Source organism: Saccopteryx bilineata, chromosome 2 (assembly GCF_036850765.1).
Source record: "Saccopteryx bilineata isolate mSacBil1 chromosome 2, mSacBil1_pri_phased_curated, whole genome shotgun sequence".
In the NCBI taxonomy this organism is placed as follows: domain Eukaryota; kingdom Metazoa; phylum Chordata; class Mammalia; order Chiroptera; family Emballonuridae; genus Saccopteryx; species Saccopteryx bilineata.
Genome location: NC_089491.1, coordinates 310557816 through 310580104, shown reverse-complemented (window position 1 = coordinate 310580104; position 22289 = coordinate 310557816). Strand labels below are relative to the sequence as shown.

General features: G+C 44.2%; 1 protein-coding gene across 4 annotated transcripts in view; it reads right to left on the bottom strand.

The window, feature by feature from the left end:
- Positions 1-6075, bottom strand: part of PDZK1 (PDZ domain containing 1) — a 28089-nt gene extending 22014 nt beyond the window's left edge. Inside the window, exon 1 of one of the 4 annotated variants that reach the window (XM_066261722.1) lies at positions 5932-6075. The gene's annotated coding sequence lies outside the window, so the exon portion shown is untranslated. Of the gene's footprint in view, positions 1-5709; positions 5841-5931 lie in introns of those variants that run through there. The other 3 variants (XM_066261723.1, XM_066261724.1, XM_066261725.1) reach the window with 3 other exon arrangements.
- Positions 6076-22289: the final 16214 nt, after the last annotated feature.

Sequence of the window (22289 nt, the reverse complement as noted above, 5' to 3'; positions counted from 1 at the left end):
TCTCTCTCTTCCCCTCCTGCAGCGAGGCTCCATTGGAGCAAAGATGGCCTGGGCGCTGGGGATGGCTCCTTGGCCTCTGCCCCAGACACTAGAGTGGCTCTGGTCATGGCAGAGCGACGCCTCGGAGGGGCAGAGCATTGCCCCCTGGTGGGCAGAGCGTCACCCCTGGTGGGCGTGCTGGGTGAATCCCGGTCGGGCGCATGCGGGAGTCTGTCTGACTGTCTCTCCCCGTTTTCAGCTTCAGAAAAATACAAAAATAAAAATAAAAATAGGATATGTGGAGCCCTAAAATATGTATTTGCTAACTGTATTTCCCCACTGTGATAGTTACTGTTTGTTCTTCCCGAGCAATAGATTTCAAGTGTAGAAAGTTAATGAAATGCATTGCATGTTGAACTATGTGGAGAAGAGTGATTAAAGGCCCAGTGAGTAATTCAATTCTTGTTTCTGACTTAGGATAAGGAATGGAATCTGTTTATCTCGCAGTTTATTTGTCCTTCTGGTACTAAGTACTGCCCCAGCCACCATGAATGACACTTTGTCCTATATGGTAGGATGGTAGGACTCTGGGCTGTAGTTCAAAGTCTTTCACACTTTACTTGTTTATCTAAGAGTTCTGTATGTTGGGCGAGAGATGGAGTCAATATTGTGCGAATACAAAAAGGCCCTCACAGAAAGGAAAGGAAACACTATCTACTCCTACTGATAAAACTAGTGCCTGATAATAGCCAAACCATCCTGAGGGTTGGCTAGAACAAAGCTATCCCCCCAAATTGGCATCTTGTTTAACAAGAGCCTTTAAACTTGCATTGCTACCCTCTCACTTTTTTTGTATATACCAGGGTCCTTCCACTTCCCATCTCTCCCAGTCACTGCTCAAGATGACTTGAGGCACTTCCTGTTCTTGCTCTCACCATCTTAGCCTCTAGATACATATTCAAGAAAAAGTCCAGGTGCCTGGCTCAGGTTTTGAGGTTCAGCATAATCCAGCCCATTCTGCTCTACTCCTCAGCAGACCCCATGCTCTGCCTGAAATACCATCCCACTTAAGATTATGTCCTAAGCCAGGGGTCCCCGAACTTTTTACACAGGGGGCCAGTTCACTGTCCCTCAGACCATTGGAGGGCCACCACATACAATGCTCCTCTCACTGACCACCAATGAAAGAGGTGCCCCTTCCAGAAGTGCGGGGGGGGGCCGTAAATGGCCTCAGGGAGCCGCAGTTTGGGGATGCCTGTGACCTAAGCAAACATTTTTTACACGTGAATGAATCCAAGACCTACCTATTTTCAAGGCTAAGTTCAAATGTTAGATTATATACAAATCCTTTCCTGACCAGTAAAGTCTAAAGGTACCACTCCATCCTCTGAATTTCAAGTATCATTTATATAATCAATAAATTATATTTGGTACTTACTGTGGGGCAGACACTGAGCTCAATCCAGATTAGATACTGTCCTGCCCTCACAGAGCCCAGAGTGCAGTGAAGAGAGTTATGAACATAACTACCAAAAAAGGGTAGGGGTGGCCCTGGCCGGTTGGCTCAGTGGTAGAGCGTCGGCCTGGCATGCAGAAGTCCTGGGTTCGATTCCCAGCCAGGGCACATAGGAGAAGCGCCCATCTGCTTCTCCACCCATCCCCCTCTCCTTCCTCTCTGTCTCTCTCTTCCCCTCCCGCAGCCAAGGCTCCACTGGAGCAAAGATGGCCCGGGCGCTGGGGATGGCTCCTTGGCCTCTGCCCCAGGCGCTAGAGTGGCTCTGGTCGCGAAGGAGCGACGCCCCGGAGGGGCAGGGCATCGCCCTCTGGTGGGTGTGCCGGGTGGATCCTGGTTGGGCGCATGCTGGAGTCTGTCTGACTGTCTCTCCCTGTTTCTAGCTTCAGAAAAATACAAAAAAAAAAAGGGCAGGGGTGCTGGAATATTAAAAAGTAAATGTTTTGTACAGAGACAAACTCACTGATACAGAGAACAAAACAATGGTCACCAGGTGGGAGGGGAGGTTGAGGGGATGAGTAAAAAAGGTGAAAGAGATTAAGTACAAATTGCCAGTTATGAAAATAATGAGAGGGATTCAGAGTACAGCACAGGGAATAGAGTCAATAATATTGCAGTAACTATGTATGGTGCTAGATGGGTACCAAATTTATCAGAGTGATCAATAAGCTTGTAAGTTATATAAACATCTAATACCTAAAACTAATGTAATATTGCATGTCAACCATAATTGAAAAAGAAAAAAAAAGTTAAGTGGGTTGTTATTGTTATACATATTTACTGAGCTCTCACTAGGATCCAAGCACCAGCTGAGATAACTTTTATGAGTTTTCATTTCATCTTCCTGGTCCATTTTACAATGAGGAAAAAAAAGACTCTGAAAATTTAAGTTAGTTTCCCATGGCTGTTTGGAGAACCCAACAGAACCTGAATTCAAACCCAACTGAGTCTGGGCTCTTTTCAAACCATAAGGGATATTCTGTGTTAGAAAATTCAAGTGGGAGGAGGAAGACAAAATAAATAGTACAGGTGAGTTCAGGAATGGTGAATGGTTCAGAACAGCCAGAGGACAGAGAAATGTGGAAAAGACAAAGAAGTTTAGACGGTAAAGTGCCTTAGACTCAGTTCTGTAGGTTACAGAGGAGCTTCAGTGTTTATGTCTGTGAGGCTTGGAGCTGCTGAAGCTGGGGGTCATCTGAGACCAAGAGCAAGCCCTCCCTAGCTGTCATCAGGTAAACTAGTAGGTGCTATCTTTCCTGCTTATCAAAACCCCTTGAGCCTGACCAGGCGGTGGCGCAGTGGATAGAGTGTCGGACTCGGATGCGGAGGACCCAGGTTTGAGACCCCAAGGTTGCCAGCTTGAGCACGGGCTCATCTGGTTTGAGCAAAGCTCACCAGCTTGGACCCAAGGACGCTGGCTTGAGCAAGGGGTTACTCGGTCTGCTGTAGCCCCACAGTCAAGGCACATATGAGAAAGCAATCAATGAACAACTAAGGTGTTGCAACGAAAAACTGGTGATTGATGGTTCTCATCTCTCTCTGTTTCTGTCTGTCTGTCCCTATCTATCCCTCTCTCTGACTTTCTCTCTGTCCCGGGGCAGGGTTGCGGGGGGACCCTTGCCACTACCAGGGTTTCTTCCTTCCCTAGGGTCATGCCTCTCACAAAGCTGTCTGAAGATCATCAGAATATACTTCAGGTGTACTAGGTACAAAGCGCATTCTCCCATGTAATACTCATAACTAGGAACTAGGTTCTATTATGCCTGTTTGACTGATGAGGAAATGGAGATGTAGAGAGGAAGAATACATCTGCTCTGGGATGCAGGTTTCCAGTTCCACATCCATGCTCTTAATCATCTAGCCATGAAACCAACCAGGCAAAGAAATGAAAGAAATCTGGGCAGTCTCTCATGAAGGATTAAGGTGAGGAGTTGCTGAGATCTTGAGGGCAATGTGTCTAGCTCTAACTTGCTACTCTTATCAAATTCCTATGCAACAAATGTGAAAATCATTTAACCAAAATGTAAAACAGAGATGCCCATTTCCACATGATCAGACTTGAGACCTCAGATGACCTGAGTATCAGAATTCTTCCAACTCCTCTCCTTTGGAAAAGTTTATCAAAATGTCCTGATTCTATCCTCGCACCTCCTTCCCTGCCACACTAACTTCCATTTATCCAAATATCTAAGCATCTACTCTCACCAGGTATTGTTCTAGGAACTGGAATTACAGCAGGACACAAAGGACATCCCTGCTCTTTTTATTATTATTATTAAAATATTTTATTTATTGATTTTAGAGAGAAGAGAGATAGAGAAGTGAGGGTGGGGAAGGAGTGGGAAGCATTAACTCATAGCAGTTGCTTCTCATATGCGCCCTGACCGGGCAAACCCGGGGCCTCAAACCAGCGACCCCAGCATTCCAGGTTGATGGTCCATCCACTGCACCACCACAAGCCAGGCACATTCTGGTCTCTTGAAGCTAAATATCTTGCCAAGATGGTATATAAAAAGTAAACAAAGCCCTGACCAGCTGGCTCAGTAGTAGAGCATCGATCGGCCTGGCATGTGAATGTCCCGGGTTCGAATTCCTGGTCAGGGCACACAGTAGAAGCTACCATCTGCTTCGCCACCCTTCCTCCAGCCGCAGCTGAGGCTTCATTGGAGCAAAGTTGGCCTGAGCGCTGAGGATGGCTCCATGGCTTCCACCTCAGGTGCTAGAATGGTTCTGGTTGCAATGGAGCAACGCCCCAGATGGGCAGAGCATTGCCCCCTAGTGGGCATGCCGGGTGGATCCTGGTCGGGCACATGTGGGAGTCTGTGTCTGTGCCTCCCTGCCTCTCACTTCAGAAAAATACAAAAAAAAAAGAAAAAAGTAAACAAGATAATTTCTGATAATAAGGATACAAATGAGGGATACAGGGGTAGAGTAGAGGAGGAAGATGATTTTAAAGCCCTTCCTTCCTGGGGGGGCTCAAATTTTACTTCATACCCAAGTGGCAAGAAGGATCCAGCCTTCAAAATGCCAGGATCTGTTATACTTAGTAGGCTGAAAATAACAATTGTGATCATTAAGTCTCAATTCCATATTTTTAGATGAGTAAATAGAAGCTCAATGAGATTCAAAGACTGGACAAGGACTCCAAGTAGCCACAAGGCTGTTTCTCCCACGATTCCACCGAGCCTTTGGATACATACATTTGAAATGTGAGAACATTTATGTTTCTGCTCAAACACATATTTATTATTTTCTTTTCAGTTCAGTCTTCAGCAAAAGATGAGAGGCTTTAATAGATGATAAAATTGAAGCTGCAACTGGCTAAACAACTTGTCTAAGAGCCTGTCACTAACAACTGAATCACAACCCAGGTTATTTGCATTCCAGCCCTATGTTCTTCCCTCTGGATGAGGAGCAGCTGTCTAGCCAGTGGTCTTTGAATATAAGACCTCTTTACTAGCAACTTCATGGATTTATAGTGCAAAGAACATGCAACAGAGTCAACGCTACGACCAATACAGTTAGTCATAACACAAATGTCAAGTCCCTGAGTTATTTGCTTCAGTAAGGAACAAGTGACTCCGGGTGACTAGACAACCATGACCTGAGACAGTAGCCCTGTGACTTCTGGATACAGAAATGAGAGCATGTCAGCGCAATGCTGCAGGACTGGAACCAAGGAGGAATGTGTCCTTCTTGCAGAGCCAGCCAGAACAGGATTCTCCTGAGATGAATTTTAAGTCCTTTAACCCCTCTGCTTAGGAAAGAAGCTAACAGTGGTTCCCACACCTGCCTGCACATAAGAATCATCTAGGGAAAAAAAATCATCTAGATAAGTATTAAAAAAAAACAAATATTTTTTCAGATGCACACAAGAGCCAAAGAACTAGAAACTCCAAAGGATAGAGTCTGAAGATCTACATTTTAAAATTTGGCCAGCTTAGAAAATCTAGTTCATTTTTCCTTATTGCTCAGTGCTATAAAGTGATGAAAAGAGGAGCAGTGCCTATGTTTATTATTCAGTTACATTAGGTTGAATCCTTTAAGAAAATACCCAAAACCCTTGCATTAGTGGGAAGGTCCTATAAGTATCTTCCTGTGACCTGTGAGGTCTGGTGTCTCACTCCCTTTGGCTGTACATCAAAACCTCCATGCAACCCTGGGAAAGCTTTTTCTGAGGATCAGTTTACCAACTCCTTTGTGAAACAGACCCTCACCTGCGAGTGTTGGGTCTCAAGCAGAGACAATCTAGGAGACTAGTTCTCACCCACATACGCCCCATCACCAAAGGGGCCTGGCTCCTTGCTCCTTCCCCATGGGCCTCTCTTCTGCCCTGGACAGCCAGCTACTGCTTAGAAAAGGAAAAAGGAAAAGAAACAAGGTGGTTCAGGCCCAGGTGGCCAGTCTGTCAGTCAGAGGGACACAGAGTAATTTCTTACCTGGATCTAGAAGGAAAAGCTGCTGGATCCACTCAGGAATTCACTCTCTGCTGCTGAGTTGTTGTCTTGGAACTCACTGGACTTTGAACAAAGATTGATTTAAAAGCTGATGTATTTAACAGGGACACATGGTCTGAATTCAAGTGACCTCTGTCTTGCTTCCTGCCAGTGGGCTGGGCCCTAAGCTGGACAAACCCAATGCACTGGCCCACCTGCCTAACTGCGGAATTCCACTGCTCACCAGCCCCTCCCAGAGAAAAGGAGGGCAGAAAAGAGGAGAAGTGCAGCGGGGGGAGGTGCCTCTGCCTTCTCAGTTCCCTCTCTTCCGCAGATGCCTTGGTCACATCCAACTAACACCCAATGCCTTAGGGGCGCCTGCTGTCTCCCATCCACAGGTGAGGGCTGAGGGTCACTTGAGCATCCTCACGCAGTGAGGTCTTCCTGGGGGGCAGTAACCTGTGCAACCACAATAGAAGAAGAAGGCCACAAGGCCAATAAGCCCAGTAAATGGAGCAAAGCTCCTCACCTGCCTGTCCTTTCTCCTCTGGCAGTGGAAGCTCTAACTTGCTCCCTAGGAGTTGAACAATAAAGCCCTAGCTCTTATCACTCAGGCTCCCTTCCTCTTGTTACACACTCTCTCTTCCCTCTCTCTCTCCTTTTTTCCTCTCTTTCACCTGAGAATGCTGTTTTATTCTCAATTGTTTCCCCCTTTCACCCTCAGTCTCTCAGTCAAACCCAGCTAGGTAGGTGGAAGGCATTTCTCCAAACTCCTCTCAGGCCCAAGCCCAGCCGAGCCAGCAGCTGCTCCCTGTCTGTTGCGAAGGCAATAACTACTCAGAGACCAGATGGAGTGCATCGAGGGGCCTGGGGGAGACCGCCTCTCAATCCCCTATAGGTTTCATGAGAATGGCCCCGATCCCCAATTCCTACAGATATTTACTGATACAAATAGAAGCAGAGCCAAGAATGAAGAAATTAGGAAGGAGAACTTCTTTAGAGCTAACAAAAGGGCAAGGGAAGTAGCTCAGTTTTGAGATACCTACCCGCCTATTGATTAATCAGAATTGCTCATTCTCTACCTATTGTGTGCTGTGTTCAACACGGTACTATGTTCGGTACTTTCTGTCAGTGACGCCACTGTGCCTTTTGCCTCAGGGCACTGAACTGTGTCCCTGTTCTATGTTCCTGTTCAGGCCTCTACGCTTATCAGTGGCACTCACACAGGCTAACCCAGCACCCAGCTCCTCACTGACCTGTATCCTCAACCTACACTGGAAACCCGCACAAAAGAGGTGTAGGGAAAACAGCTGTGGTTAGGCTTGCTCACTTGTTTTGCGTGATGAATGCGTGAGCACGTGGAAGAAAGCCACGTGTGGGTGTAGCCTTTCCCCTAGGAGCAGTTTTCCTGTTTGCTTGCCTGCCGCTACAAGAGGTGGTTTTCCTGATCACTGGAGGCGGTGTTCTGTTCACTCATCCGCCATTGTGAGAATCCAATCAATAGGAATGGCCCGCCTTTCAGCTCCCTGGTTCTTCTGTGGTCTGCCCAAATCCTATGTGTACCTGCTTGGCCTCCAACAGAGGCATTACCAGGTGGCTCCAGGAATGAAGCAAAGCAAACCACAGGCTGAGGAGAGCGTGGCCTCCCCCTCCTCCACGCATGCTGGAAGGGACACTGGTCTTCACTGGGCCTTGGCTGTCCCCAACAAAAACATGGCCCAAGCTAGAAAATAAATGATCAAAATGATGAACATCTGAGCAACTAACTCAGGCCATGTTCACCTTGACACCATGCCCCCTGAGCCTCCTGCATATATTTCCAAGAAAAGGGGAGAATGGGAAAATCTGGATTGAAAATCAGAACACCTGGATTCAAATTCTGAAGTTACCACTTCCCAGGTGTTTGATCTAGAGTAATTAATTTTTAACTCTGAGTCTCACTTTCATCATCTGTAAATAGTTGTTATTATATTGTTATTAGAAATTCATTTTTTATATTGAGTCAAAATATCTCTGATTTCCACCCCCAGGTCCTGATGGCTCCCTCTAAGCTTCCTTAAGTTCACTCTTTATCTACATAGCAGCTCTTCAAATATTGGAAGGCTGGTACATTCTCCATAAGCCTCAGTCCTTAAGGTGGTTTGCCAATGCCATGACTTCAAGACTTCTAACCCTAAACTGCAGCCAATTTGTCAACATTCCTCTTAAAATCAAGGACCTATCCCTGGCCAGATGGTCAGTTGGTCATTATCCCTATAGCCAAAGGTTGCCAGTGCAATCTCCAGTCAGGGCACATACAAGAACAGGTTGATGTTTCTGTCTGTCTGTCTGTCTCTCTCTCTATCACATCCTCTCTCTCTAAAATTCAATAAATAAAATTTAAATAAAGGAAAAAGAGAGAAAAGTATTTTTAAAAAGCTACTTTAAAAAAATCAAGGATCTGCCTGACCAGGCGGTGGCGGCGCAGTGGATAGAGCATCAGACTGGGATGCGGAAGACCCAGGTTCGAGACCCCGAGGTAGCCAGCTTGAGCACGGGCTCATCTGGTTTGAGCAAAAATTCACCAGCTTGGACCCAAGGTCACTGGCTCAAGCAAGGGGTTACTCGGTCTGCTGAAGGCCTGCGGTCAAGGCACATATGAGAAAGCAATCAATGAACAATTAAGGTGTCGCAATACGCAACGAAAAAAAAACAATGATTAATGCTAAAAAAACTAATGTTTGATGCTTCTCATCTCTCCGTTCCTGTCTGTCTGTCCCTGTCTATCCCTCACTCTGACTCTCTCTCTGTCTCTGTAAAAAAAAAAAAAAAAAAAAAAAATTAAATTAAATTTTAAAAAAATCAAGGATCTAAAGGGGAAAACTTAAAGTGAGGGAATTGTTCTATATCTTGATTGTGGGGTGGCTATGCAATTGTCTACAATTATAGAATTTCAGCAAAATGTACCCCTTAAGTAGGTTAATTGTATTGCATGTAAATAATAACATAATTTTTAAATTATGGAGTCTAAGTGAATAAAATTTAGTCTTGAAAAAAAAAGAGAGCGAGTCCTCACAGTGGAGGTTATACCCATCCCCAATCAAGAGACTTCGCAGACTCATCCCCCATCCCAGCACAGACGGAGTAAGTAGGTAGCCACAAGCCTTCAGACTGGAAATAGAAGACACTTTGAAATTCAGAAACAGAGTTGGTTCAAAATTAAATAGAAATTAGCAATTATGTATATTTTTTAAATTTTATTTATTTTTTACAGAGACAGAGAGAGAGTCAGAGAGAGGGATAGACAGGGACAGAGAGAGATGAGAAGCATCAACTATTAGTTTTTCATTGCGCATTACAACACCTTAGTTGTTCATTGGTTGCTCTCTCATACGTGCCTTGACCGCGGGCCTTCAGCAGACCGAGCAACCCCTTGCTAGAGCCAGCGACCTTGGGTTCAAGCTGGTGGGCTCTTTCCTCAAACCAGATGAGCCCGCATTCAAGCTGGCGACCTCGGGGTCTCGAACCCGGGTCCTCCGCATCCCAGTCCGACGCTCCATCCACTGCGCCACCGCCTGGTCAGGCTATGTATTTTTTTTTTAGAGAGACAGTGAGTCAGAGAGAGGGATAGACAGACAGGAACGAAGAGAGATGAGAAGCATCAATCATTAGTTTTTTATTGATTTTTCTTAGAGAGAGAGAGGAGTGAGAGAGAGAGACAGAGAGAGAGAGAGAAGGGGGAGGAGCAGGAAGCATCAACTCCCATATGTGCCTTGACCAGGCAAGCCCAAGGTTTAGGAACCGGCGACCTCAGTGTTCCAGGTCGACGCTTTATCCCACTGCACCACCACAGGTCAGGCCAATCATTAGTTTTTCATTGCGCATTGCAACACCTTAGTTGTTCATTGATTGCTTTCTCAGATGTGCCTTGACCACGAGCCTTCAGCAGACCGAGTAACCCCTTGCTGGAGCCAGCGATCTTGGGTTCAAGCTGGTGGGCTTTTTGCTCAAACCAGATGAGCCCATGCTCAAGCTGGCAACCTCGGGGTCTCGAACCCAGGTCCTCTGAATCCCAGTCCGACGCTCTATCCACTGCGCCACCACCTGGTCAGACGAAATTAGCAATTTTTTACATAGCAAAACTCATCCCCAGTGGAATATTGAAATGAATGAGATTTGTTCCCTCTAAAATTTAGATTTTTAAAAAATCTAATGCCTATCATTGGAGCTGATAAATGCAAAGCATAGTAAGTCTTTTTTAAGTGAGAAGAGGGGCGATAACGAGACAGACTCCTGCTTGCACCCTGATCAGGATCCACCTGGCAACCCTTCTCTGGGACCAACAATCACCTGAGCTATTTTTAGCCTCTGAGGTTGATGCTTCAATGAGCTATCCTCAGTGCCTGGGGCCAGTGCTTGAACCAATCAAGCCACTGCTACAGGAGGGGAAAAGGGAGAGATGGGGGAGAAGTAGGGAAGAAAAGCAGAGGGTTGCTTCTCCTGTGTGTTCTGACCAGGAATTGAACCAAGGACATTCATACACAGGGCTGATGCTCTGTCCATTTAGCCAACTGGCCAGGGCCAAATAAGTCTTTTTATTGTTACTTAGATCTAGATGTTAATGAGAAGAAAAAATAAGATTATCTATTATGTGTCTAATAAACTTTTATATCCATTGCTCTATTTAGCCTCAGCATGGCCCTATGAGACGATATCCCCATTTCACAGATTAAAATACTTAAATTCATCTGGTTAATGATCCTGTCCAAGATCACCTGACTCAGGATGAAGGAGCCTATTTCGTGTTGTTTTTGCTCATTATCCAAGGAAGGAATGTATACTCCTTCCCTAGAGGTATTCAGGCAGAGGCTGATGATCTGTGTCATGCTACAGAAAGATGCCTGCCTTGTTAGGGAGATTGGAGTAGGTGATTTCCTAAATACCTTGGATCCTAAGGCAACCCTGTCCGTGAGGGTGTGTGGTATGTCCTGGTGTGTGTGTAGAAGGCACATCGACAGGAGTTACAAGCATGGGTTTCAGCATCAACTCTTTATTGAATCCTAAATCTGCCATTAATAGTTTTGTTTGTTTGTTTGTTTGTTTTTTACTGTGAGCTCAGGTTTGTGCTTTGTCCCTGGAGACCTTTGGCAGCCTGGGTGGAAAGTTTTCTTTTGTTTTTGTCAGGCAGTGACTCTCCACGCCCCAGGAATGATGAGGAAAGGCACTAACAACCTGGGGCCAATTTATGTTAGTTACTTTCCTTAGCGTTTCCAGATCATGCGAACAATTAATGTCAGTCACAACCCCAGCCACTCCTAAAGGGCAGATCAGTGGCTGGGTATTGCTTTTTTTTCCCTTAGTCCAAGCCAACATAGTTTCAATATCCCTGATCCATTTTACCCTGTTCTGTTTTTTGCATAAATATATCTCTGTTGGGCAGATAAAATATATTATGCTCACTTTGTTAAAGATGGTGCTGCCCACATGGAAGCCCTTCGCCTGGGTGATATTAATGTGTGTTGGGGGCGGGCTGTGGGCAGGCAGGATCCTTGTAGTCTGGGGCTTGGTTTTAGGACTAAGCCTTTCCCACTCTTTTGGATGTGGGGTGGTACAATCCCATCATGCCTCAGATATGTGACTTTGTATTAGAGCAGGGGTCCCCAAACTATGGCCCGCAGGCCACATGCGGCCCCCTGAGGCCATTTATCCGGCCCCCGCTGCACTTCCAGAAGGGGCACCTCTTTCTTGTTTTGTTTTTTTTTTATTTCTTTTTTTTTTTTTTTTAATAATTTTATTTTTTTAATGGGGTGACATCAACAAATCAAGATACATATATTCAAAGATAACAAGTCCAGGTTATCTTGTCATTCAATTATGTTGCATACCCACCACCCAAAGTCAGATTGTCCTCTGTCACCTTCTATCTTGTTTTCTTTGTGCCCCTCCCCACCCCCTATCCCTCTCCCATTCCCCCCTCCCCCCCGTAACCACCACACTCTTATCAATGTCTCTTAGTTTCACTATTATGTCCCACCTACGTATGGAATAATACAGTTCCTGTTTTTTTCTGATTTACTTATTTTGCTTCGTATCATGTTATCAAGATCCCACCATTTTGCTGTAAATGTTCCGATGTCATCATTTCTTATGGCTGAGTAGTATTCCATAGTGTATATGTGCCACATCTTCTTTATCCAGTCATCTATTGATGGGCTTTTTGGTTGTTTCCATGTCCTGGCCACTGTGAACAATGCTGCAATAAACATGGGGCTGCATGTGTCTTTACGTATCAGTGTTTCTGAGTTTTGGGGATATATACCCAGTAGAGGGATTGCTGGGTCATAAGGTAGTTCTATTTTCAGTTTTTTGAGGAACCACCATACTTTCTTCCATAATGGTTGTACTACTTTACATTCCCACCAACAGTGTATGAGGGTTCCTTTTTCTCCACAGCCTCTCCAACATTTGCTATTACCTGACTTGCTAATAACAGCTAATCGAACAGGTGTGAGGTGGTATCTCATTGGGGCACCTCTTTCATTGGTGGTCAGTGAGAGGAGCATAGTTCCCATTGAAATACTGGTCAGTTGGTTGATTTAAATTTACTTGTTCTTTATTTTAAATATTGTATTTGTTCCCATTTTGTTTGTTTTTTTACTTTAAAATAAGATCTGTGCAGTGTGCATAGGGATTTGTTCATAGTTTTTTTTATAGTCTGGCCCTCCAATGGTCTGAGGGACAGTGAACTGGCCCCCTGTGTAAAAAGTTTGGGGACCCCTGTATTAGAGACTTCCCTATTTTGTATATTGGATTAAAGGTTTTGATTTCTGCACTATAAAGTGGGGCAGACTGGGAGCTTGCTCTCTCTCGGTTCCTGAGATTAGCATTAGAGCAGAGAGCAGGTTGGAGAGCAGAGTCAGGCCACGTGGAGGAGAGGAGAGGCAGCCAGGATGGTGCAGTGCTGAAAGAGAAGACAGTTAGTGCAGAGTTTGTGTAGAGAAAAGGAGATGAGGAACAAAGGAGAATGAGGCTAGTGAGCTAGAAACCTTTGATTCTAGGAAACTCGGATAAGTCAGTAGCTTTGTGAGCACTGAATGTGAGTGGGTTTTGGAGCCCAGTGTGTGTTTTTACTTGCCCATGGGTGCAAGCTAGGATTAAAGATAATGGCCCACCAGTTCATGGCTCTGTTGTTTCATTACCGTCTGTCCAAATCCAATGAGAACCTTCATGGGCCAGGCGGCTGCCGTGGTGGCCATGGCAACTGGCTTCACAATCCCCTTTTATCATACTAATATATTATGTTTATTAAGTATTTTCTGTCTTTCTCCCACCTGAATATAAATCCCCCAGGGGCAGAGATTTTTTTTTTTTAGTATATGTGCTGCCAAAGCGAGCACCCCCAGGGGCAGAGATTTATAATTGTTTTGTCACTGTATACCAAGTGCCTGGAATATATGACTAGTTTATAGCAAGCTTTCAAACAATGTTATTGAATTAGTGAATGGATGAATGAGTCTCCTTTACCAACGGGATTGGTTTTTAGCCCATCCTTTCACTGAGAATGTTGATGTTTAAGGTCTCCATTCATTGCAAGGCCTCAGTTCTTAGGTCTTATCCAGTGGTGGGATTCAGCTGGTTTATACCGGTTAGGCAGAACCGATACCTAATTTTCTGTTGAGTTCAGTGAACCAATTGTTAAAATGACACTTGTAATCAGGGTTCTCTCTAAGGTGGTCAGCTGCGATTTCCAATGTGGAAATCACAAATTTACATTCCTTGCTCTTTTTTGATGTTCATCTGCGCAACAGCATATGCTTAGTGCCCATAGTAATGTTCATTCTGTCCATAGGTGAAAAAAAATTGACGGAACTATGCTTGTAATATTTATTCATTTTATAAAACTCACTATACCTTTGATGAAGTGCTACATTTCAATTCCCTTGCATTTGTTACTTCAGTAAAAAAACATATAACATAAAGAGAAAAGGTGCCAGACAACCAGGGGGTGACAACTTGTATTGTTTTGTCAGATATTATTTAATATTTTTTCATTAATATTTTTAAACTCTTTCTTATAACATAATCAAGTTTTGTATACCTTTTTTATTGTTCTTAAGTATTAAATCCATGGAATAATAAACTACCTTTCAGTATATCTTTTTTTATACTTAAAGTGGTCATTAGGGCAGAGAGCCGGTTGTTAAATTATTTGAGTCCCACCTCTGGTCTTATCTCCTACCCCAAAGTGACCCTGGGAAGACAACAAACTGCTTGGTTACAGCTTTTGCTTCACTTCTGGACCTTAGAGATTTCTTTCTTTTCTTCCAAGTTTGACTATCTTCACCAGGCACACACCCTGGGTCCTGACTTCTGAAGGGCCCCACACAACCCCAACTTTACACTTTTTTCTAATGTAAGGGGCCCAATTTTTTTTTCTACCTGGGGCCACAACCGACTTTAATCTGCCTCTGTTTTCAGAGACAGAGAGAGTCAGAGAGAGGGATAGAAAAGGACAGACAGACAGGAATGGAGAGATGAGAAGCATCAATCATTAGTGTTTCATTGCGACACCTTAGTTGTTCATTGATTGCTTTCTCATATGTGCCTTGACTGTGGGGCTACAGCAGACTGAGTAACCCCTTGCTCGAGCCAGCAACCTTGGGTTCAAGCTGGTGAGCTTTGCTCAAACCAGATGAGCCCGTGCTTAAGCTAGAATCCACCTCTGTTTTCAAACAGTATTTCTATGAACTTTGTAGAGGGAGAGTTTTCAGATTATCTAATCTGCCATGTTTTAAAAAATAGTTCTACCATTTCATAGTTACTTTGCCTCTCAAAGCTCCAGCTTTTTCTTCTGTAAAATATGGGTAATACTAACAACCTCATAGGATTTCTTGAAGCCTTACGTAGGAAGACACTGTACATCGCCCAGAATCAGATAAATGCTCAGTACATAATCACATTATTAACGTTCTTGCAAAAATAAACCCTCTTAACCTTGGCCAGGTAGCTCAGTTGTTTAGAGCATCATCCCCATACACCAAGATTGCAGGTTTGACTCCTGGTCAGAGCACATATGAGAATCAACCAATGAATGCATAAATAAGTAGAACAACAAATTGATGTTTCTCTCTCTCTCTCTTTAAAATCAATTAAAATTTTTTTTTTTAATTAAGTGAGAGGCAGGGAGGCAGAGACATACTCCTGCATGTGCTCCAACTGGGATCTACCTGGCAAGCCCCCTATGCGGCAATGCTCTGCCCATCTGGGGGCACTGCTCAGTTACTTGGCAACGAAGCTACTTTAGTCCCTGAGATGAAGCCATAGAGCCATCCTCAGTGCCCAAAGCCAACTTGTTCAAACTGGTTGAGCTATGGCTGTGGGAGGAGAAGAGAGAGAGAGAGAGAGAGGAGAGAGAGAGGAAGGGATAGGGTCAAGAAGCAGATGGTTGCTTCTCCTGTGTGCCCTGATTGGGAATCAAACCTGGGAACTTTCACATGCCCGGCCAACACTCTACTGCTTAGCCAACCAGCCAAGGCCAATTTTTTTTTTTAAAGAAAACCCTCTTGGCCCTGGCCGGTGGGCTCAGCGGTAGAGCGTCGGCCTAGCGTGCGGAGGACCCTGGTTCGATTCCCAGCCAGGGCACACAGGAGAAGCACCCATTTGCTTCTCCACCCCTCCACCGCACTTTCCTCTATGTCTCTCTCTTCCCCTCCCGCAACCAAGGCTCCATTGGAGCAAAGATGGCCCGGGCGCTGGGGATGGCTCTGTGGCCTCTGCCTCAGGCGCTAGAGTGGCTCTGGTCGCAACATGGCGATGCCCAGGATGGCAGAGCATCGCCCCCTGGTGGGCAGAGTGTCACCCCTGGTGGGCGTGCCGGGTGGATCCTGGTTGGGCGCATGCAGGAGTCTGTCAGACTGTCTCTCCCTGTTTCCAGCTTCAGAAAAATGAAAAAAAAAAAAAAAAAAGAATAAACCCTCTTGCCTGACCAGGCAGTGGCACAGTGGATAGAGCATCAGACTGGGATGCGGAGGACCCAGGTTCAAGACCTTGAGGTCGCCAGCTTAAGCATGGGTTCATCTGGTTTGAGCAAAGCTCACCAGCTTGGACCCAAAGTTGCTGGCTTAAGCAAGGGGTTACTCATCTACTGTAACCCCACGGTCAGGGCACATATGAGAAAGCAATCAATGAACAACTAAGGTGCCGCAACGAAGAGTTCATGGTTCTCGTCTGTCTCCCTTCCTGTCTGTCTGTCCCTGTCTGTCTCTCTCTCTCTGATTCTCTGTCAAAAAAAAAAAAAAAGAATAGCCTGACCTGTGGTGGCGCAGTGGATAAAGCGTTGACCTGGAATGCTGAGGTTGCCGGTTCAAATCGCAAGGCTTACCTGGTCAAGGCACATATGGGAGTTGATGCTTCCTGCTCTTCCCCCCTTCTCTCTCTCTCTCTCTCTCTCTCTCTCTCTCTCTCTGTGTCTCCTCTAAAATGAATAAATAAAAAAAATTAAAAAAAAGAATAAATCCTCTTGATTTATGAACATACATTGTATAGATAGGCTCATAGAAATAAATGAACTAAAATTACACACTGGGAAACTTAGAAGTTCAGAATATTTGAGGGCAGTACAGTGGCATTTTTGTCTATGCACAACACGGTGTTTTGTGCAAATGGTCAGAAACAAAACTGGAAAGACTTCTCAATGCTTCCCAATATTTTTTACACCATGTCACCCAGAGAAATTGATAATAGTTGTGTAGTTCAGTAGGGTAAACAGCTGTTTTTTCAAGGCTGGAATGACCTTCTTAGGGCCAACTACCTGTCTCAGTCTCTGCTCAGATGACCTAAAGGTTGAGGGGATCAATACTTTAGCATACTTTTGGAAAAATATGAAACATCATTGAGAGCAACTAAAGAAAACGTAAGTAAATGAAGGTTATATAATATCCAAGGATTGAAACTTCAATACTGTAAAGATGTTAATTTTCTCCCTGGAGGGATGGCTCAGTTGGGTGGAGTGTCATCTCAATATTCAGAGGTTGTGGCTTTTTTTTTTTTTTTTTTTTTTGTATTTTTCTGAAGCTGGAAACGGGGAGAGACAGTCAGACAGACTCCCACATGCGCCCGACCGGGATCCACCCGGCACGCCCACCAGGGGGCGACGCTCTGCCCACCAGGGGGCGATGCTCTGCCCCTCCAGGGCATCGCTCTATTGCAACCAGAGCCACTCTAGCGCCTGGGGCAGAGGCCAAGGAGCCATCCCCAGCACCCGGGCCATCTTTACTCCAATGGAGCCTCGGCTGCGGGAGGGGAAGAGAGAGACAGAGAGGAAGGAGAGGGGGAGGGGTGGAGAAGCAGATGGGCGCTTCTCCTGTGTGCCCTGGCCGGGAATCGAACCCGGGACCCCTTGCACGCCAGGCCGATGCTCTACTACTGAGCCAAGGTTGTGGCTTTGATCCTGGTCAGAGCATATGCAGGAACAGACTGATGTTTCTGTCTGTCTTTATCTCTCTCTCTCCTTTCTTCTCTCTCTAAAATCAATCAATAAAATTTTTTTTAAAGTATGAATCCTCTCCAAACTGATTTACAGATTAATGTATTTCCAATCAAACTTCCAACAGGGTTTGTTTGTTTATTTGGTTTTTGGTGGGCCTTGATGAGCTAGTTCTGAAAAATAGGAATAAGGAAGTAGGTGCTCTACTGAGTAACTAGACAATAGAGTGGCAGTGATCACTACAGTGTGGGATGGGTATAGAGAGACAAGTGGCCCTGGCCAAAGAGCTTGACTGGATAGAGTATCATCACAGTGTGCAGAGGTTGTCAGTTCGATCCCTGGTCAGGACACATACACAAACAGGTTGATGTCTCTCTCCCTTCCTCTCTCTCAAAACTCAATCAATACTTTTTTTTTTTAAAAAAAAAAGATAAACAAATAGATCAATAGAATAGATTAGAAAACCCCAAAACAGACCTATTCAAATAAAACATTTGATTTATGACAAAGAACAAAGGGAAAGGTGGTCTTTTTCAATAAATTGTTCTGGTGCATTCCTTTTGGATCTGTTTTATTTCATTCAGTGTGACATGTGTGAGATTCATCCATGTTGCTATGTGCAGTTGTTCACTTATTTTCATTCTTGGATTCCATTTATATAGGGGTGGGGGCAAAAGTAAGTTAAATTACCAGCCATCATTATCTAAAAGATAAACTATAAGTAAGGATGTGAAATAATAACAATAATAATAAGACAAATAGTACAAATGAATAATACAATAATAAATGATAATAGAAGAATAAACTCTGTTTTGTGTGCTCAAACTATAAACCTACTTTGCCTACCACTGTATAATGCTCAAATATCAAGCAGAACTTTGGGTGATGCCTACTAGGTGGTAAGACACTGTCCTGACTTCTGGGATGCTGGCAAGATTCTAGTTCTTTGTCTGAATGGAGGCTACACAAATGTTTATGATTAAATTTGAGCTATGCTTTTTAGTTTTATGCACTTTCCTGTATGTATATCATATCAGACAATCAATGAGTTTAAGAAATAAGAAATTTTAATAGTTATGATATGTGTATAACATACTAGGGTAAACAGAAGAAGCTCTTCAAGGCTGGAAGTGGCATACCTAATGGTTTCAGTTACCCTCAGCCCTGCCTGGTGGTAAATTAGATGGGATCAGTATCTTGGCAATGGCATACCTTGGCACTCTTGGCAGGAATCTTTGCTCTCTCAATATTTTTTAATGGGATAAAATTTACCATTTTAACTATTTTTGAGTATACAGTTCAGAGGCATTAAGTCCATTCACATTGTTGTGCAACCGTCATCACCATATGTCTGCAGAACTTTTTCATCTTTCCAAGCTAAAACTCTAGAGTCCTAAACAACTGTCCTGGTGACCACCATTCTGCTCTCTGTCTTTATGAATTTGACTAAATACCTCATATAAGTGAAATCACAATGTCTTTGTCTTTTTGTGACTGGCTTATTTCACTTAGCAATTTTTTTTTTTCAGATACAGAGAGAGAGTCAGAGAGAGGGATAGACAGGGACAGACAGACAGGAATGAATTGATGAGAAACATTAATCATCAATCTTTATCGTTGCGACACCTTAGTTGTTCATCGACTTCTTTCTCATATGTGCCCTGACCGTGGGGCCACAGCAGACCGAGTAATCCCTTGCTGGAGCCAGCGACCTTGGGCCAAGCTGGTGAGCCTTGCTCAAACCAGATGAGCCCGCGCTCAAGCTGGCGACCTCAGGGTCTCAAACCTGGGTTCTCCGCATCTCAGTCCAACGCTCCATCCACTATGCCACCGCCTGATCAGGCTTGGCAAATTTTTTATAAGGCTCATTTGTGTTGTAGCATATATCAGATTTTCTTTCTTTAAAAGGCTGAATAGCCTGACCAGGCGGTGGCACAGTGGATAGAGCATTGGACTGAGATGTAGAGACCCCAGGTTCGAGACCTCAAGATCACCAGCTTGAGCACGGGCCCATCTGGTTTGAACAAAAGCTCACCAGCTTGGACTCAAGGTCGCTGGCTCAAGCAAGGGGTTACTCGGTTTGCTATAGCCCATGGTCACGGCACATATGAGAAAGCAATCAATGAACAACTAAGGTCTCGCAACAAAAAACTGATGATTGATGCTTCTCATCTCTCTCCGTTCCTGTCTGTCTGTCCCTGTCTATCCCTCTCTCTGACTCTCTCTCTCTGTCCCTATAAAATAAATAAATAAATAAATAAATAAATAAATAAATAAATAAATTTTTAAAAAATGTTAAAAAAAAGGCTGAATAATATTCCATTGTACGTATACAATACATTTTATTTATCCATTTATCTGGCAATGAATGGATTACTTCACTGGTGGTATTCAAATAATTTAACAGCTGGTTCTCTGCCCTAATGACTGTTTTAAGTATAAAAAAACAATATACCAAAAGGTGAACTTAATATTTAAATAAGAACAATAAAAGAGGTACACAAAACCTGATTATATTATAAGAAAGAGTTTTAAAATATTAGTGAGAAAGTATTAAATAATACCTGACAAAAAACAGTACAAGTTGTCACCCTCTGGTTGTTTGGCACTTTTTCTCTTTACATTATATGTTTGTTTACTGAAGTAACAAATGCGAAAGAATTAAAAGGTAGTATTTCATCAAAAATATTATGAGTTTTATGGCCGGTTGGCTCAGCGGTAGAGCGTTGGCCTAGCGTGTGGGGGACCCGGGTTCGATTCCCAGCCAGGGCACACAGGAGAAGCGCCCATTTGCTTCTCCACCCCTCTGCCGCGCTTTCCCTCTCTGTCTCTCTCTTCCCCTCCTGCAGCCAAGGCTCCATTGGAGCAAAGATAGCCCGGGCGCTGGGGATGGCTCTGTGGCCTCTGCCCCAGGCGCTAGAGTGGCTCTGGTCGCAACATGGTGACGCCCAGGATGGGCAGAGCATCGCCCCCTGGTGGGCAGAGCGTCGCCCCTGGTGGGCGCAGCATCGCCCCTGGTGGGCGCGCCGGGTGGATCCCTGTCGGGCGCATGCGGGAGTCTGTCTGACTGTCTCTCCCTGTTTCTAGCTTCAGAAAAATGAAAAAAAAAAAAAGAGTTTTATGAAATGAATAAATATTACAAGCATAGTTCTGTCAAATTTTTTTCACCTATGGACAGAATGAACATTACTATGAGCACTTAGAATACACTGTTGCTCAGATGAATGTTAAATAAGAAAAAGGAATGTAAATTTGTGATGTCCACATTGAGTGGCTGCCCAGATGCCCACCTTAGGGAGAACCCTGATTACAAGTGCCATTTTAACAAATGGTTCGCTGAATTTATCAAAAAATTAGGTATTGGTTCTGCCAAACTGGTGCAAACTGGCTGAATCTCACCACTGGATTACTTCCACCTTTTGGCTATTGTGAATAATACTGCTATCGACATGAGTGTACAAATATCTGGTTGAGCCTGACCTGGCGGTGGCACAGTGGATAGAGCCTGGGATGCTGAGGTACCAGGTTCTAAACCCTGAGGTCGCCAGCTTGAGCCCAGGCTCACTGGCTTCAGCACAGGGTTGCTGGCTTAAGTATGGGATCATAGACATGACCCGATGGTTGCTGGCTTGAGCCCAAAGGTTGCTGGCTTGAGCAAGGGGTACTGGCTCAGCTGGAGCCCCCGGTCAAGGCACATATGAGAAAGCAATCAGTGAACAACTAAGGTGCTGCAACTATGAGTTGATGCTTCTCATCTCTCTCTCTTCCTTTCTGTTTGTCCCCGTCTGTCTCCCCATCTCTCTCTCTCTCTCTCTCTCTCTCTCATGCCAAAATTTTTTTAAAAATCTGTTTGAGTCTCTGCTTTCTTTTGAGTATATATCCAGAAGTGAAACTGCTGAATCATATGGTAATTTCCTATTTAATTTTTGAGGAATTTCCATACTGTTTTTCACAGCAGCTGCACCATTTTACATTAACAATGTGCAAAGTCCCAGTGTCTTCACATCCTCAAAAACACTTATTATTATCTGGGTGTTGTTTTTATAATAGTCATCCTAATGGGTATAAGGTGACATCTTATGACTTTAATTTGCATTTTCTTACAAATTAATAATGTTGAACATCTATTCATGTGCTTATTTACCTTTTGTACATCTTTTTGGAGAGGTATCTGTTCAAGTCCTTTACCTATTTTTTAATCAGGTTGTTTAATTTTTTGTTGTTGAATTGTATACCTCCTCAGTTTTCTGATTATGAAACAAAGATCTTGAGAAGTGAAGTGCCTTAGTCAAAGTCCCTCAAGTTCACAGCAGAGCCATGCCTAAAACTCTGTGCGTTTACTACCGAGGTCAGTGCCCTTTCTGCTACAACAGCCTGCCAGGCACAGTATGAGATTCCAGCCTCTACCCTTCACATTTGAGACCCATCTCTGATATCCCCAAATTTTTACTCCAACTTCAGATCTGATCATCCCAGTATTACCTCGTCTTTCTAGTAGCTCATTAACTTACTCAAAGCCTGGCATTTTAAACTCCAGTGGTTTTCTGACCCTGTCCTGATTCTCTGTTTATGACAGTCTCCTCTTTCCCCCTCCACATTGCTCCTGCCTCATCCACCACCTGAAGAAGTAGTCTCTGTAGTCTGCATGTCTTTGGAGAAATTTGTTAGCCCAACGTTCATACGTAAACCTGAGATAAATGTTTTACAGCTGTGCAAGGTGATCGGTGAGAGGAAGGGCAAAACCACTCTCCTTTCTTGCTTCACACATTGTGGCCCCGCATGATTGCTGATCTAGTTTTTCTTCAGCAACCAGATGGCAGGTCAGGGGAGTCTTGAGAACCCCTGGAGAGTGGTAAATTATTAACAATTGCAAACTGATGAAAAAGATACTTTATTT